We start from the raw sequence: 13,775 nt of genomic DNA on the forward strand, positions 1-13,775 counted from the left end.
CGACAGAACCACCTCAACAATTACAGTATCAAGACAATTTATCTGAGAATATGAAACATGTCTTCAGAAGAAGAATATGCTCTACATTGTCCGATTTGACGATGCGGTTTTATCACATAACAGAGGTATGCCGTTATTTTCTGGTGGATTTAACCTCCATACTACAAAAATTCCTAAATGAATAGTATAGTCAAACTTAAGTAGCTGAGACATATTACTAAATGTAGTACTAGTTAAAAACGTACAAAATTATACTCAATTACTAAAGTCTTGTCCAAAATGGGGTCAGTGCAAAGGTTTTTTTAAACATTTTTTTTTTTTTGTTATAAATGCTTATAACGCACATTTTTTAAGAACCTATTATTTCATTAATTTTCGTAGTAATACCTCTATTTGTTTTATTTTTGGTAGGGAGACGGACCAAACTCTTTTTGCAAAGGGCTTCATACATATTCGTCATAAAATGCAACTTACCAGAATAACGATGTGTGATAGCAAAAAACTGTGGCGTTGCTGTGCCTATGTGGAAATGGCGTCTTTAACGTGAATCAGTATATGCGTATACGTACAAGTACAAGCCGCCTATATATACATGTAGCTGAATGTATTGTAGGCACATATATCTTTATATATTATTATAGTGTACTGACCCACTGCGGGTATGTACACTTTCCTTTCCTTTCATACATCGCTTTTACACAGTTTTTATCGTATATCATCATCATTATCATCATCATCATCATCATCATCATCATCATCATCATCATCATCATCATCATCATCATCATCATCATCATCATCATCATCATCATCATCATCATCATCATCATCATCATTACATTTCTTTTTCGCTTTCATTACATCGTTTTCTAAATTCACATGTATACTCTTATCTCCCCAGCCACGCATGACCGGTTATCGAGACGTACCTACTGGTTATCATCACAATTCTTTATTTTATTCAATCGCTTTATCTATTTTTATTGTATCTTAAAATTTAAAGACTTAATTTAAGTCAGTTTCATGAATTCAATACACTCAGCAAGAACCATCAGAAAAAATCTCAGAGTCCCGACTGGGAATCGAACCCACGACCCCTTTAGCTGTGTTGTTTCAATTGCTAGCACGCTAACTAATTGAGCCAACGACGAGCTCCAGGCACATAAGTCAGAATTTTATACAAGTATACTAGCACGTCAGATCATGCACCGTTCATGTGGCATCTGATCTTACGTCTTTCTGATCCAATTTTCAATGAACTTTGCTGAGTCTGGGCTTGAATTATTCTAAGAAATGTCAAGAATGAGCGCTAACTCCACTTTTTCTCATGAAATAGCGAGTTAAATATTTAATGAACAATGTTATGTGGCTGAAAAATTAGATCAGACCCACCGATAAGGTAGAAAACTTCAATTTTTTCGCACAGCTCTTAAGTTGATAAATTTACATACTGGCGTGCATACGCGTATCTGTTTCTGTGAATTTTCGTGCTTAGCATCTACATACTGTAAACTCTTAAAAACCACCATTCTCATGAAAATTTATTCTTAACATACGTTTTTCTATAGTCCATATATTTATGGTGATTGATTAGACACGGTATTAATGGTATATGCATGTAAATGTAATGAAAATCTTAGCACTGTTTATATGAAAAAAAGAAAAAATATATTACACTGGAAATCCCATCGGTATGTATAAATTAATAAATGTTTGAAGTCGGTTAAAAACGTGAAGATGAAAGGAGGTGATAGTATTGGGATCCCAACACGTCACGTGACTTTCGCGATATCTATAGCTGAGTCAGGGTAAATTAACATAGGCCTTATAGGGACAAATCTGTTTTAATTTTTTTCTCGCCTGAAATGATTAGAATTCTGTAAAAGCTGGATAATAACATATTTTATAGGGAATAAAGGTATTGTAACTAATTTTTTCCCAACTCAATCGTTACATGAAGCTTAAAACCATACTTTGGAAGTGAGAAACGCAAATTTAACTTGTACAAATCCCTCCCGCCGCTGCTTACATATAGGTGTATAAACATGACTTTTGTACAGGCTGAATGTGCGTTTTTCACTTTCAAAGTATGGTTTTAAGCTTTATGTAACGATTGTGTTGGAAAAAAAATTTTTTACAATACCTTTATTCCCTTAAAAACATGTTATTTACCATGGTAGCTTTTACAGAATTATAATCGTTTTAGGCGTAAAAAAAATAAAAACAGATTTGTCCCCATAAGACATGACGTGTTGTGATCCCAATCATGATGTAAAAATATAAGGTGTGGCGTTGCGCATCCATTTTGATTGACCAATCAGGAACGCTTCTATCGCGCTGCCTTGTCTGTCTGCGAATTTCAAAAGCTTTTAAAATATAAAGCATATTAACATCAAGAAACTTGTGAAACAATATGTATTTTTTATTTCAATATTTTCATTCCAGTTGTTTCAGTGACCAAACGTACAACTCGTGAATATTTACACAGAAAAAACTGACTTGATAGGTAATCTCATCGATTGACGTAACATGTATGTATACATACGTATGTCTATATATATGTATTTTTCTCACTTTGAGGTGGATGCGGGGGATAGGTTTTAGTTTCATCTTTGGCCACTTCGTTTCATTGTATAAGCTCTTCGGCGCTGTAGTAGTCACATCTCCCTCAAATATGGCGTCGTGATGGAAGGCGCAGAACGGCACGAAAATGAGACCTCGGAACGCCACACCTTATATTTTTACATCATTATCCCAATAAGAGTGCCTATACATGGGATACCTACATTCTACGTACTGGCAGACTCGCTTCCATTACAGTTTACAACCCATCACTAAAGTGAGAGAGACGTCCGTCGGTCACGTGATCGGATCTCTCTCTCTCTCTCTCTCTCTCTCTCTCTCTTTCTCTCACTCTAGTGGGCTGTAATGTAAGCGAGTCTGCTGGTGTGCAGAATGCAAATACCCCATGTACACTCACCGTACCTTGATTCGCAAGCTGCGAAGTTTGAATTCTCGAAGTAATTTATCATATTAAAACACGAGGAACAACCATAACCATAAAATAAAAATATAACGATAAACAACTATCATATTAACAACTATTGAACAATGTTAAAATCATATTGTATGTTTATTTGTCATAAAAAAATTTAAGACTTCAAACTTCGTGGTTTGCGAATCAAGGTACGTTGAGTGTACAGGCACCGTAAGGCTGCGTATATACATGGAGTCTTGAACTTCCAGGACCAGCCCATATGCTCGTGTAAGTGCGAGAAAGAGAGTAATATGTTCTTGATTCTCACTCGCACTCACACGGGCTTATGTCTGGTCCTGGAAGTTGGCTACGTTCACATGGAGTCTCATTTACCAAAGACCCGCGAATACTTTGGATCATGTTTGAATTTTCATAAAATGATCCTGTTGACTAGAAAAATTTTGAAGTATTGTGAAAAATCAAGCAAGATAAAGTTTCCGGATTCTGTAATAAATTGATTCACTTACCAGTTTATGTCAAACACATATGTACAAATACAACTACAATTGCTATTGCATACAAGCAGTCTTCAATACTACACGTGGAGCATTTTGTTCCGGAAACTCCAGAATCGTACAGATTGCTACAGAGACTGGAAGGAGTTTTAACAATCATGAAGCTGACACCAGAGGAAAAAGTGCCGCATCTACTACATTACATAGGTGAAACCGCATTTAATACTTTGTGCAATAACATTAATGTGAACAATTCTTACAAAAATCATACGACACTCTGAAGGAAAAATTAAAGAAGTTCTCCATTCCAGTCGTGCTCGAGATCGCAAAAAATTTTAAGTTTATAAACAGGAAGTTGTTACCAAGAGAATATACACAAAGCTATGCAAATACTCTTACAAAGATGAGTCTTGACTGTAATTTTAAAAGTTTTTAAGGAATTATCTCACAAAATCAGTTGGTTTACGGTATATCAAACCACTAAATTCTGAGCCAACTTTTAGAAACAAAAGAGGTGACCTTTATAAAGGCTTTACGAATAACATTAGCAATGGAACTTTCCAAAAAAAAAGTGAATACGTTACATCAAAATACAATACAATTAACTACACTAATACAAGTACATGTATCTACAAGCAGCGTACATCACTATAAAATCTGGCTAAAGCAACAGTCCCAACGGTAAGCAAGTTGTCGCAATAATAGTAAGACCACTACAGAGTGACTTACAAATTAAAAAATTGAAATGTTACATGTGTGATACTGACCATAAAGCCGATGTTTGTTATTCACCAGTTACTATTAGGTGAAATTTCTGTGGTAAAGAATGCGATTTAGCAAAAGTATGTTTAAAAAAAAGAAATTGGCAGCACGCAATAGAAGAAGAAAATATACTAGTTGATACAGATTGCATTGAAGTACTAGATTTCTATGTAGAAAGCGGAAGAGAACAATTTTTCAAAACTCTCTACGTGAACTATAAGCAAGTCATCTTTGAAGTGGATACAGTTGCAGCGGTTACGCTTATTGAAAGAGAGCAAGCAAAAAAACTTATTCCAGGAACACTGATATTTCGAAAAAATCTACAGTTAATCACATATTGTAAGCAATAAATAAATGTTAGGTACATTAGGGTGGAGATTGAATAAAACAATGTTTGAAGTACAGGAAATCTACATGTTACTGATATGAGAAAGAGTACCATTATTAGGTCGTGAATAGATGACCAAAATGTTGAAAAAAAAGTTAACAATATATCACTTGATTCAATTTTGCTCGTAGAAATTTCTATCACGCAAAAAAACACAATTAAACAACTATTAAGTACCTACGTACAAAAACATTATAAGTGAAAACTCAAGTGCGATACCTAAACTTCAAGCGTCGTTAACGTATACAGGAAAAAGCAAAACCGATTGTTCTTAAGTCCAGGACGTTACCTTTAAAATTTATAGCTTAAGTGAACGAAGGAATCAATTTGCTTAAAAAAGAAGAGGTGTAAGAGAAAGTCAATTCTTCAAATTTTGCTACTTTTATTGTACCTTAGCTTAAAAAGAACAATCGAGTTTTAATATAGTGACTACAGGGTTAAAAATACAATAACAAATAAATAGTTATCTATAACATACTGTCGAAGAACTTTTTCCAGAAATTTTAGGCTGTAATACGTTTGCTGAGGAAGATTTTAGGTTAGCCTATTTAGAATTACAAGTCGATGAGAAAAGTGCGAAGATGTTAACGATAAATACGCACAGGGGTCATTTAAATGTAGATAAATGTACATGTTTTATGATTCCAAAAGTGTTGGTATCTGATAGTAACAGTTTTTGTTTCTAAATGTTATGAATGAGGCTTCAGGTGTACAAATGGTGCAAGCGTACGGCCACTGCGGTAATAAAGAGTCGGTCAGACGCGTGGACTGACGTAAAATGAAAACAACTCCCGGTCGAATAGCGTGTATGTTGTATCGTATAAAAGAGAGTTTCTCTAGAAGCAAGTGTTACAGAAAAGAGACTTTAGTGTATACGAGGTATGAGTATTATAAAAAAAGAGTTAATATAATCCGGTGCTACTCATGCTGGTTCACCAAGTCAACCAACGTTTCTTATCCCTTGACAAGTAACGAGTTATAGGTTATCGGTTTCACATGTGGTAAAGGATCGGCGTAAAAAGAGTGTTGCTGCGGTTCGTACAGTGCATAATTATGAAGAGGATGGTTTGTGTGCAGTGTGAAAAGTTATAGAACTTGAATAAGAGTAGAGCAACCACGAGATACGAGAAAGATACTATAGTGTCGTGCATGATTGTGTATACGTATACACATACATACATAAATACATAGGCACTGCAGTTGACTAATGCAAGCCGGTCAAGACGCACAACACACATTGGGGAAAAAAGCACTTTTTTGGTTCAAAAATATCTACAGGCCACAATTCTTCACCAATTTTACTAATTTTTTATTTTACGTCAAAGTTAGATCATTTGCAAAACATCTGTCAGGGTCGAACTTGTATTTTCTCTTCCAAATATGTTGTACCTAACCTCAAATGTCAAAAATTATTAATTCATGATAGATAAAATGTTACTATCAATAATTATGTTTATTCTATACCATAAAATTAGGCAGAAATGATCATTTAATGCATGTTTAGGCTACGTTTGCCGAAAAAAAATAGTATAAATTAATAAATTCAAGATGGCGGATTCAATATGGCCGACAATACTTTGAAAAATGCCCAAATTTTGGCAAAATACTCTATTCGAAGGTTTTTAGGGTTGCTGATTACGAATTTACTATGCAAATTCTGCAAATTAAAAATGGCATATCCAACAAGGCCGACCAAAATTTTAAAAATGTCAATACCTCGATAAAAAACATCTCTCGGGGGTTTTTGGGGGTAGCTGATTACGACTTTTTCATTACTTTTGAGAAAGTTGAAATAGCGGACACCAAAATGGTGGATAAAAACTTAAGAAGCGTCTAAATCTCTGGAAAAAATTCTTAAAATAGGTTCTCGGTATTGCTGATTACGAATTTTGCATTACTTTTAATAAATTTAACTTTGTGGATATCAATACTGTGTAATTAGTGACTTGAAATATTAATATTAATAATGGAAACAATTTAACAGGCTTAAAGATAGCTTATACACGGTCTGTTACTTAAGTTTTTAAAACAAAAAATAATGTATCCCCTACAACAGTCTAAATGTAAAGTTATACACTATCCTCAGTTTAAATACATAAATACATTATTTTTAGGGTTATTAGTAACTATCATTTATCCGATCATAACATTTGGATACTAATAACTTTATGTATCAAAAATAAGCCTTTTTTGGCTATTTATACTATAATAGTAAATTAATACTCTGATATTAAAAAAAATATAATATATTCTGACCAAACGATTCAATACATATATATTCTAATTAATTTTTTTAAACGCGTATGACGTGCCATCACTGTATCAAAACTTTTCTCATGATTTTGAAGGTAATGAATGATATTTGTCAAAAACTTTTTATAACGTACCAATTTTTTTTCAAACTATCTACTCTATATCGTAATTGTAACCTTTTTTATGTATTATTACAATAAGTTATTTGTTTAATAAAGAAAGTATTGAAGATTTATAACTATAATAATAAAGTCTTGTGTTATTATCATTTTATATCTGATTAGTGGTAGAATTAAAGATATAGTACGCATTCGTCTGATCGCTAAAGTTCTACGACTAATTCTCTGACAGCAACGTAGATCTCATGTTTTATGTTTTTACTTTTATTACGAATGCTAGAAATATACGGGTTGGATGAAACTAATAACTTATAAAATAAGTCTGCATTTGTGTCTTTTCTACTACATTTTCTTGAGTTAAATTTTCTAAAAAATTTAAAGTCCTTATTTCGTGTCTCTGGGGTTCCTCAGATAAAACTGATATGTTATTTAAACTTTGTATACAACGCCAGGACCTTAAAAAAAAGTAACCGATACCCGATACTAAGACACTTTTTCAAAAGTATCGATACTGGAGTATTGATACTATTTGGGGACTCGATACTCAGTATTCGATACTTTTTAACAGTGTTGAAACCCTAGATGGTGTGAATTTCCCCAGCCTTTATGTAGGGTTGACCGAATGAACCTATCAAAATCCTCTTCTGATTACATTAGCTGTACAGCCATTCGACCCCCTTATGCCACCATAAAAGTCTAATGATTTTGCTTAGCATAACATTGTACAAATATGGAAAAACTTAAGTGACTTACAATGTGTAGTAGAACATGATTGCCCGTGGCGAATCTAATGATACCTGCGTAACGTAAATGTCTTAATCTTTTTACTCACATGGCCAAAAAAACTGTGTGAGACAAATCTATCCCTTAATGTAGGTTTATTGATACTATTAATAATTATGTAGTATCTTTAGAGCACCATTTACTAATATGTTCTTTGCTAGTAATGAAATAAAAAGTTCTCACACAAGGATTTGAAAGAATCGAGGACATGGTCTTGTGTATATATATGACCGTTATCTTATTAGACAAAAAAAATTCAAAAAGCATCACCTAAGTAAAAGACCGTAAGAGCTATGAGTACCGATTAAACAATGGACAAAAATCACTTCTTGGATACATCTACTAGTTAGGTATAATAATCAATCTGTAATGTACACATAGGAAATCCATGTTATATGTCATCTAAAAATTATTTTAAAAATCTATATGGATTTGCACCCTAAAGTCAATGTAGAAAAATACCTAATTAATATTTTCTGCTAATTACTAAAAAAAACTACAGTCCCATAAAAGTTGTTAACAGATCCGCCTTAAAAATTAAGAAGAAGAAATTTACAATCTAAGATAAATCACCTACAAATGCATTACCATAATCCATACAGAATATATAAAATCCACATTAAATCTATTTATATCCACATTGAATCCATCCCATTCCATGCGAATATTATACAGATATCAATGTGTATTCCCAGGTAGACTTCCATTCTATACTTTCAAGATGCTTCTGGTAAAGTTGTAATGATAATAGATACTTAATACGACGTATGCAACTTATTCGGTTTGTAAGGTCTGGAGCATCTAACTTACTCGATGTTAAAAGTCTTAAGCATGTAACTTACTGCATTACTGGTCAACCATATTGGATCCGCTAATAGAATTTGCACATTTAAATAATGAATTCCGAATAAGTGACCCCAAAAACCCCCAAGTAAAAGTTTTGGTGGCGATATGAGTATCTCTTAAACTCTAGTCGTATATTGAATCCTCTATTTGGAATTAGCAAATTTCGATAAGGAATTCATTATCAGCGATCCCAAAAACCCCCGAAAAGAGTTTCTCATCAAGATTTTGGCATTTTTAAAATTTTGGTAGGCCATGTTGGATCTGCCATTTTTAATTCGCAAATTTGAATAGTAAATTCGTAATCAGCAACCCCAACAACCTCCGAGTAGAGTATTTTGCCAAGATTTGGAAATTTTTAAAATTTTTGTCGGCCATATTGGATCCACAATCTTGAATTTATTAATTTATACTATTTTTTTTCCGGCAAACGTAGCCTAAACATGCATTAAATGATCATTTCTGCCTAATTTTATGGTATAGAATAAACATAATTATTGATAGTAACATTTTATCTATCATGAATTAATAATTTTTGACATTTTAGGTTAGGTACAAAATATTTGGAAGAGGAAATAGACATTCTGCCCTGACAGATGTCTAAAAAATTATCTAACTTTGAAATGAAAAAAAAAGTTAGTAAAATCGGTGAAGAATTGTGGCCTGTAGATATTTTTTAACCAAAAGAGTGCTTTTAATTTCACTGTGCGGCGTCTTCCGAGATAAGCCGTACTTTATTTTCGTGACGACACACATGTTTTTCGACGGTGTCGATGCCTATATGTATAGTATCAATTCAAACTTTCTTTTTTTTTCATTGTATACGGTGTTTTGGACTAAATATTTAAAGTCGTAACTAACGAGAAGAGAAAGAGGCTATTTTTATCGCGAGATTAATAGCATAAAAAGAAAAGAGAAAAAGTAAAGAGAATTTCTTTGAAAGCAAAATACATTGAGTCGGTGTAACACTTGTGGTACAGGTGTAGTATCTTCTCGATGTTGAGGGTATTTTCGAGCATGCATCTGTGTGTGTAGCACGTGCGCGTACGCATTTCTTCGAAAGTTTTTTTTTCGTTTTTGGTGCTCGGGAACAAAGCGTAAAAGAATGTGCGTGTTGCATGTTCTGGTGTGCGTTAGGAGTACAAACAATTCTTAACGTTAAAATTTTGAATTTGCGGTGTGATTCGAAATTATTAATTATATTTTGCTAAAATTGCCTCATAAATAAAAAGATAAAATTTCCTCTGTTTTTTACGGATGGAAACAAACGAGTCACAGCCTAAAAAACAAGAGAAAAGACAAGAGACAAACCCAGGCACTGAGGCAAAAGGAATAGGGTACTTCAAAATAAACGTTGGATATCCACAAGAGTATTATTAACAATTTCGTCATAATTGTTTATATAAAAACAATAAAATAAATAATCGTGGTTAGTTATATTACAGGCCAAAACGCTATGCCTAAGCCAGTCCAAATGCCAGAAGAGTCTAAACTAATAAGAGAAAGAGAGAGGGAGAAAACAACTCCCTAGAGTTATTAGACATCGATACAATGGTGAGAATGTCACTCTCACCGTAAGGGTCAGTAAAACTTTCCAATAATCGAGCCACCTAGGTGTTCAAAAAAGCTCGGGTATTGTTAACACGATTGGAAGTAGGAGGAATACTATAGCAAAAACTTCACCTCTGCTTTTACAATACTATAATTTATCCCAGCCAGGATTTTTTATTGGAAATGGAATTTTTATTGCGTCGCATTTGTTTCTCTTTGTCAGGACTCTAAACGGATAAGAAGAAATAATCTAGTTATTTTTTGTAATTCTTTGATTCTAACAACAGATGATGTACAACAAAATTTTTTATTCTGATAATCGCTTTCTAGAACTTTGTTGAATTCTCAGTATACTAAGGTTTTAACAAAGTTTGATATATTGACCATCAGAATCAAAGTTTATTTCTTCTTTTCAGAAGGCTTAAATGTATATAATTTTTTTATCGAATTAGTTTCCTGGCCAATATAAAAAATATCATATATATATATATATATATATATATATATACACTAGTGGGGTTAACGCCCCCCTGCGTGCTTTGCGCACCAACCCCCCACTAACAGATTGAGTAGACAAAATAACAACATTACTCGTGTATTTATCAATGCAGGCTGATAATTAGTTCACAACAACAAAATACGTGACTCACAAAGGAGTTGATAAAACATATGATAACATAAATATTAACTTTCCAATAAAATTTTTAAATAATATCAGAGAAGGTCTTCAACCACACGAATTAAAATGAAAAATAAATGCTATAGTGGTGTTAATAAGAACTTTAAATATATCAGACGGTCTCTGTAGAGGCACAATATTAAAAATAACAAATTTTTTAAAGTATAATATAGAAGCAGAAATAATAATGGGAGAAAAAAAAGAAAGCAAAGTTTATACTCCTAGAATAACATTTAATACTGGCACCTCATCATCATTACCTTTTGTCTTCTATAGGAAACAGTTTCCCTTTGTATTAGTATGTTCTATGTTTATCAACAAATCAGAAAATAGAGTTTTGATTACTTAGCATTGTATATTAAAAACCTTTATTCTCTTACGGACAATTATACGTTGCTTTATTAAGATGTAAGAATCCAAAAAGAATTTTTATTCAAATTAAATCCGAGAATAAATTAGAAACTAAAAATATTGTTTAGCAAGAAATAATAAGTAATTCAAAAATATGTAACTTTGAAGATCGTTACATTTAAACAGACGTATGTTAATTCATAAAAACCATGAAAAACAAATATGTGAAAAATGTGGAAAGGGTTTTAAAAGAACAGATGGGTTAAAACGACACATGAAATGTCACAACAGTAAGCTAACATAATGAATTATTGTTTCAAAAGCTTAATTGTGTTTGTCTATTTAATTATACCTCCTCCTGAATTCTGTCTTTTTGTTAATAACGTCCTCAGGTAATCAAGAATTTTATATTTGGGTAGAGTAAACATGGACCAGAAATAGATTTAAAATGTAAGAGTTCGATTAAGTTAAACAAATAATGGTACTTTAGAGACAAATAGTGCGTAAAGTAGAGCGAATAGACAGAAGAATACCTATGATCAGTGACTTAAAAAACTCTAAAAACGAGGTATGACTTGGGTATTAAAATACGTATATTTTTTAACATTCATGATGGTAAAACATTTTATAAATAAGTATTCTTTGGGGGGGAAGTGGAGGGGGAGCTGAGGGGGAGCAGGGGGAAGCTCACACAAATATAATTTGATCAAAAATGACGTTAAAACAAGCAAATAACTACGTAAATGGAGGGGTAGCTGAGGGGAAGCGGGGGGAGCAGGGGGGCTGAGACTCACTTTCGTCAATACAACTATATAATATAGGGATATGTATATATACTTTTAACACAAAAGTCTATTTGTTCAGAAGAATTTTTGCTTCTAGGACCATAACTTTTGCGCAATGGATGTATAGCTTACGCATACTTACCTAAGACAGAATCAAAATTTTCTTAACGAGTGATTAGGATAATCTTAGTTGGATATTCTAAAACACGTTATATTTTGTGAGAACCCTCAACAAATAAGTTTATTACCTCGAGGAACGTTACGTTTTATGAAAAACTAGTTAACAATGATGTGTACAAAAGAAATTATTTAAATAATGATACTAGTTAAAAAAAAAATCAAATGAAAGAGAGTTAGAACAAAATAAACAAGAGACTCAAGAGAATATACTCCAAGAGAACACACTTCAAGAGACTAGGGATCTTCAAACTTAACTTGAAGAAGCACTACACGAACTTAAGACTTAAAAAGAGAAAATTAGGAAAAGAAAAAAACCAAACTCAATCTGAAAATAAAAGAATCTAAACATTCTCGAGACCACATAAACCCAAAAGAGATGATATATTTGTTTATAGTGTGGAGATAAATAACAAAGAGACCTTCAAAAAGCCCTGAAGAGAGACATATTATGCTGGCCAAAGTGAATGAAGATCCTAGCAGTTATAAAGAGGCTATACAATGCAAAAACAAGAGTCTTTAAGAAAGAGCTATTGAAGAAGAGAAACTGTCCTTAGAAAAGTATAAGGTTTTCGAAGTGGTGGATAGTCCATGTGACATTAACATACTGGATTCTAGATGGATATTTTCCAAAAAAATATTGAAAGAGGGAAGAGTTATTTTCAAAGCTAGACTTGTAATAAAAGAATACCAAGATGTTAACGAATATGAGATTGGAGATATATATGTTCCAGTATCGAAATTGCCACTGGCCAGATCATGTATATCTGTAATATATAAAGAGAATCTTGAAGCTAGACAATCGGACGTTAAGACAGCCTTTTTAAATGGTAAACTTATAATACCCGTTTATATGGAGATACCAGAAGACTATGAGTATAATAATATATGTTAAGAGTTAAAAGTATGAAAATTACGGAAAGCATGGTATGGTTTACCAGTTAGTCCTAAGAGATGGTACAAGAAATTTAAAGAAGAGATCTTAAAATTAGATTTAAAAAATAATATAAAAAAATCCAAACTTATTAACGTGTAGAAAAGAAGTCAAAATAGTATTAATTTTGTTATACGTAGATGATTTAATAACCGCTGGCAATGACAAAGAAAAAATGGATCAGGTTACAAATCACTTGAAAAACACCTGTGAAATGAAAGAGCTGGGACAACCAGAAAATTTCTTGGGCCTAAAAATCGGGAGAGATCGAATTAAGAGAAAAATCACCATCACATAGAATTATTATATGGAGAAAAGGTTGAAAAGATTTAATATAAAAGATTGTAATTTGTAAGAGACACCTATGGTTACAAAACAAGTAGAAAAGAGAATACTGAAGGGAAAAGAGAATACACAAGAGTTGCTAAAGCTTGATACTCTGACAACAGCACCTTACAGAGAAGCAATAGGTTGTCTTATATATCTTTCAAGCACCACGAGATCAGATATAACCTATTCTGTAAATTATCTGGCTAGATAGCAGCAGACACTAACAAAAAAAGATTGGCAAGATGTAAAGAGAATATTTCGTTACTTAAAAGAAACAAAAGAGTTGGGTCTCACATATACAGCTTAAGAAGCAGATATGCAAGCCAGG

This window comes from Copidosoma floridanum, unplaced genomic scaffold (assembly GCF_036245765.1).
Source record: "Copidosoma floridanum isolate Cflo_tuat_1 unplaced genomic scaffold, Cflo_Japanese_pri ptg000001l, whole genome shotgun sequence".
Classification (NCBI taxonomy): domain Eukaryota; kingdom Metazoa; phylum Arthropoda; class Insecta; order Hymenoptera; family Encyrtidae; genus Copidosoma; species Copidosoma floridanum.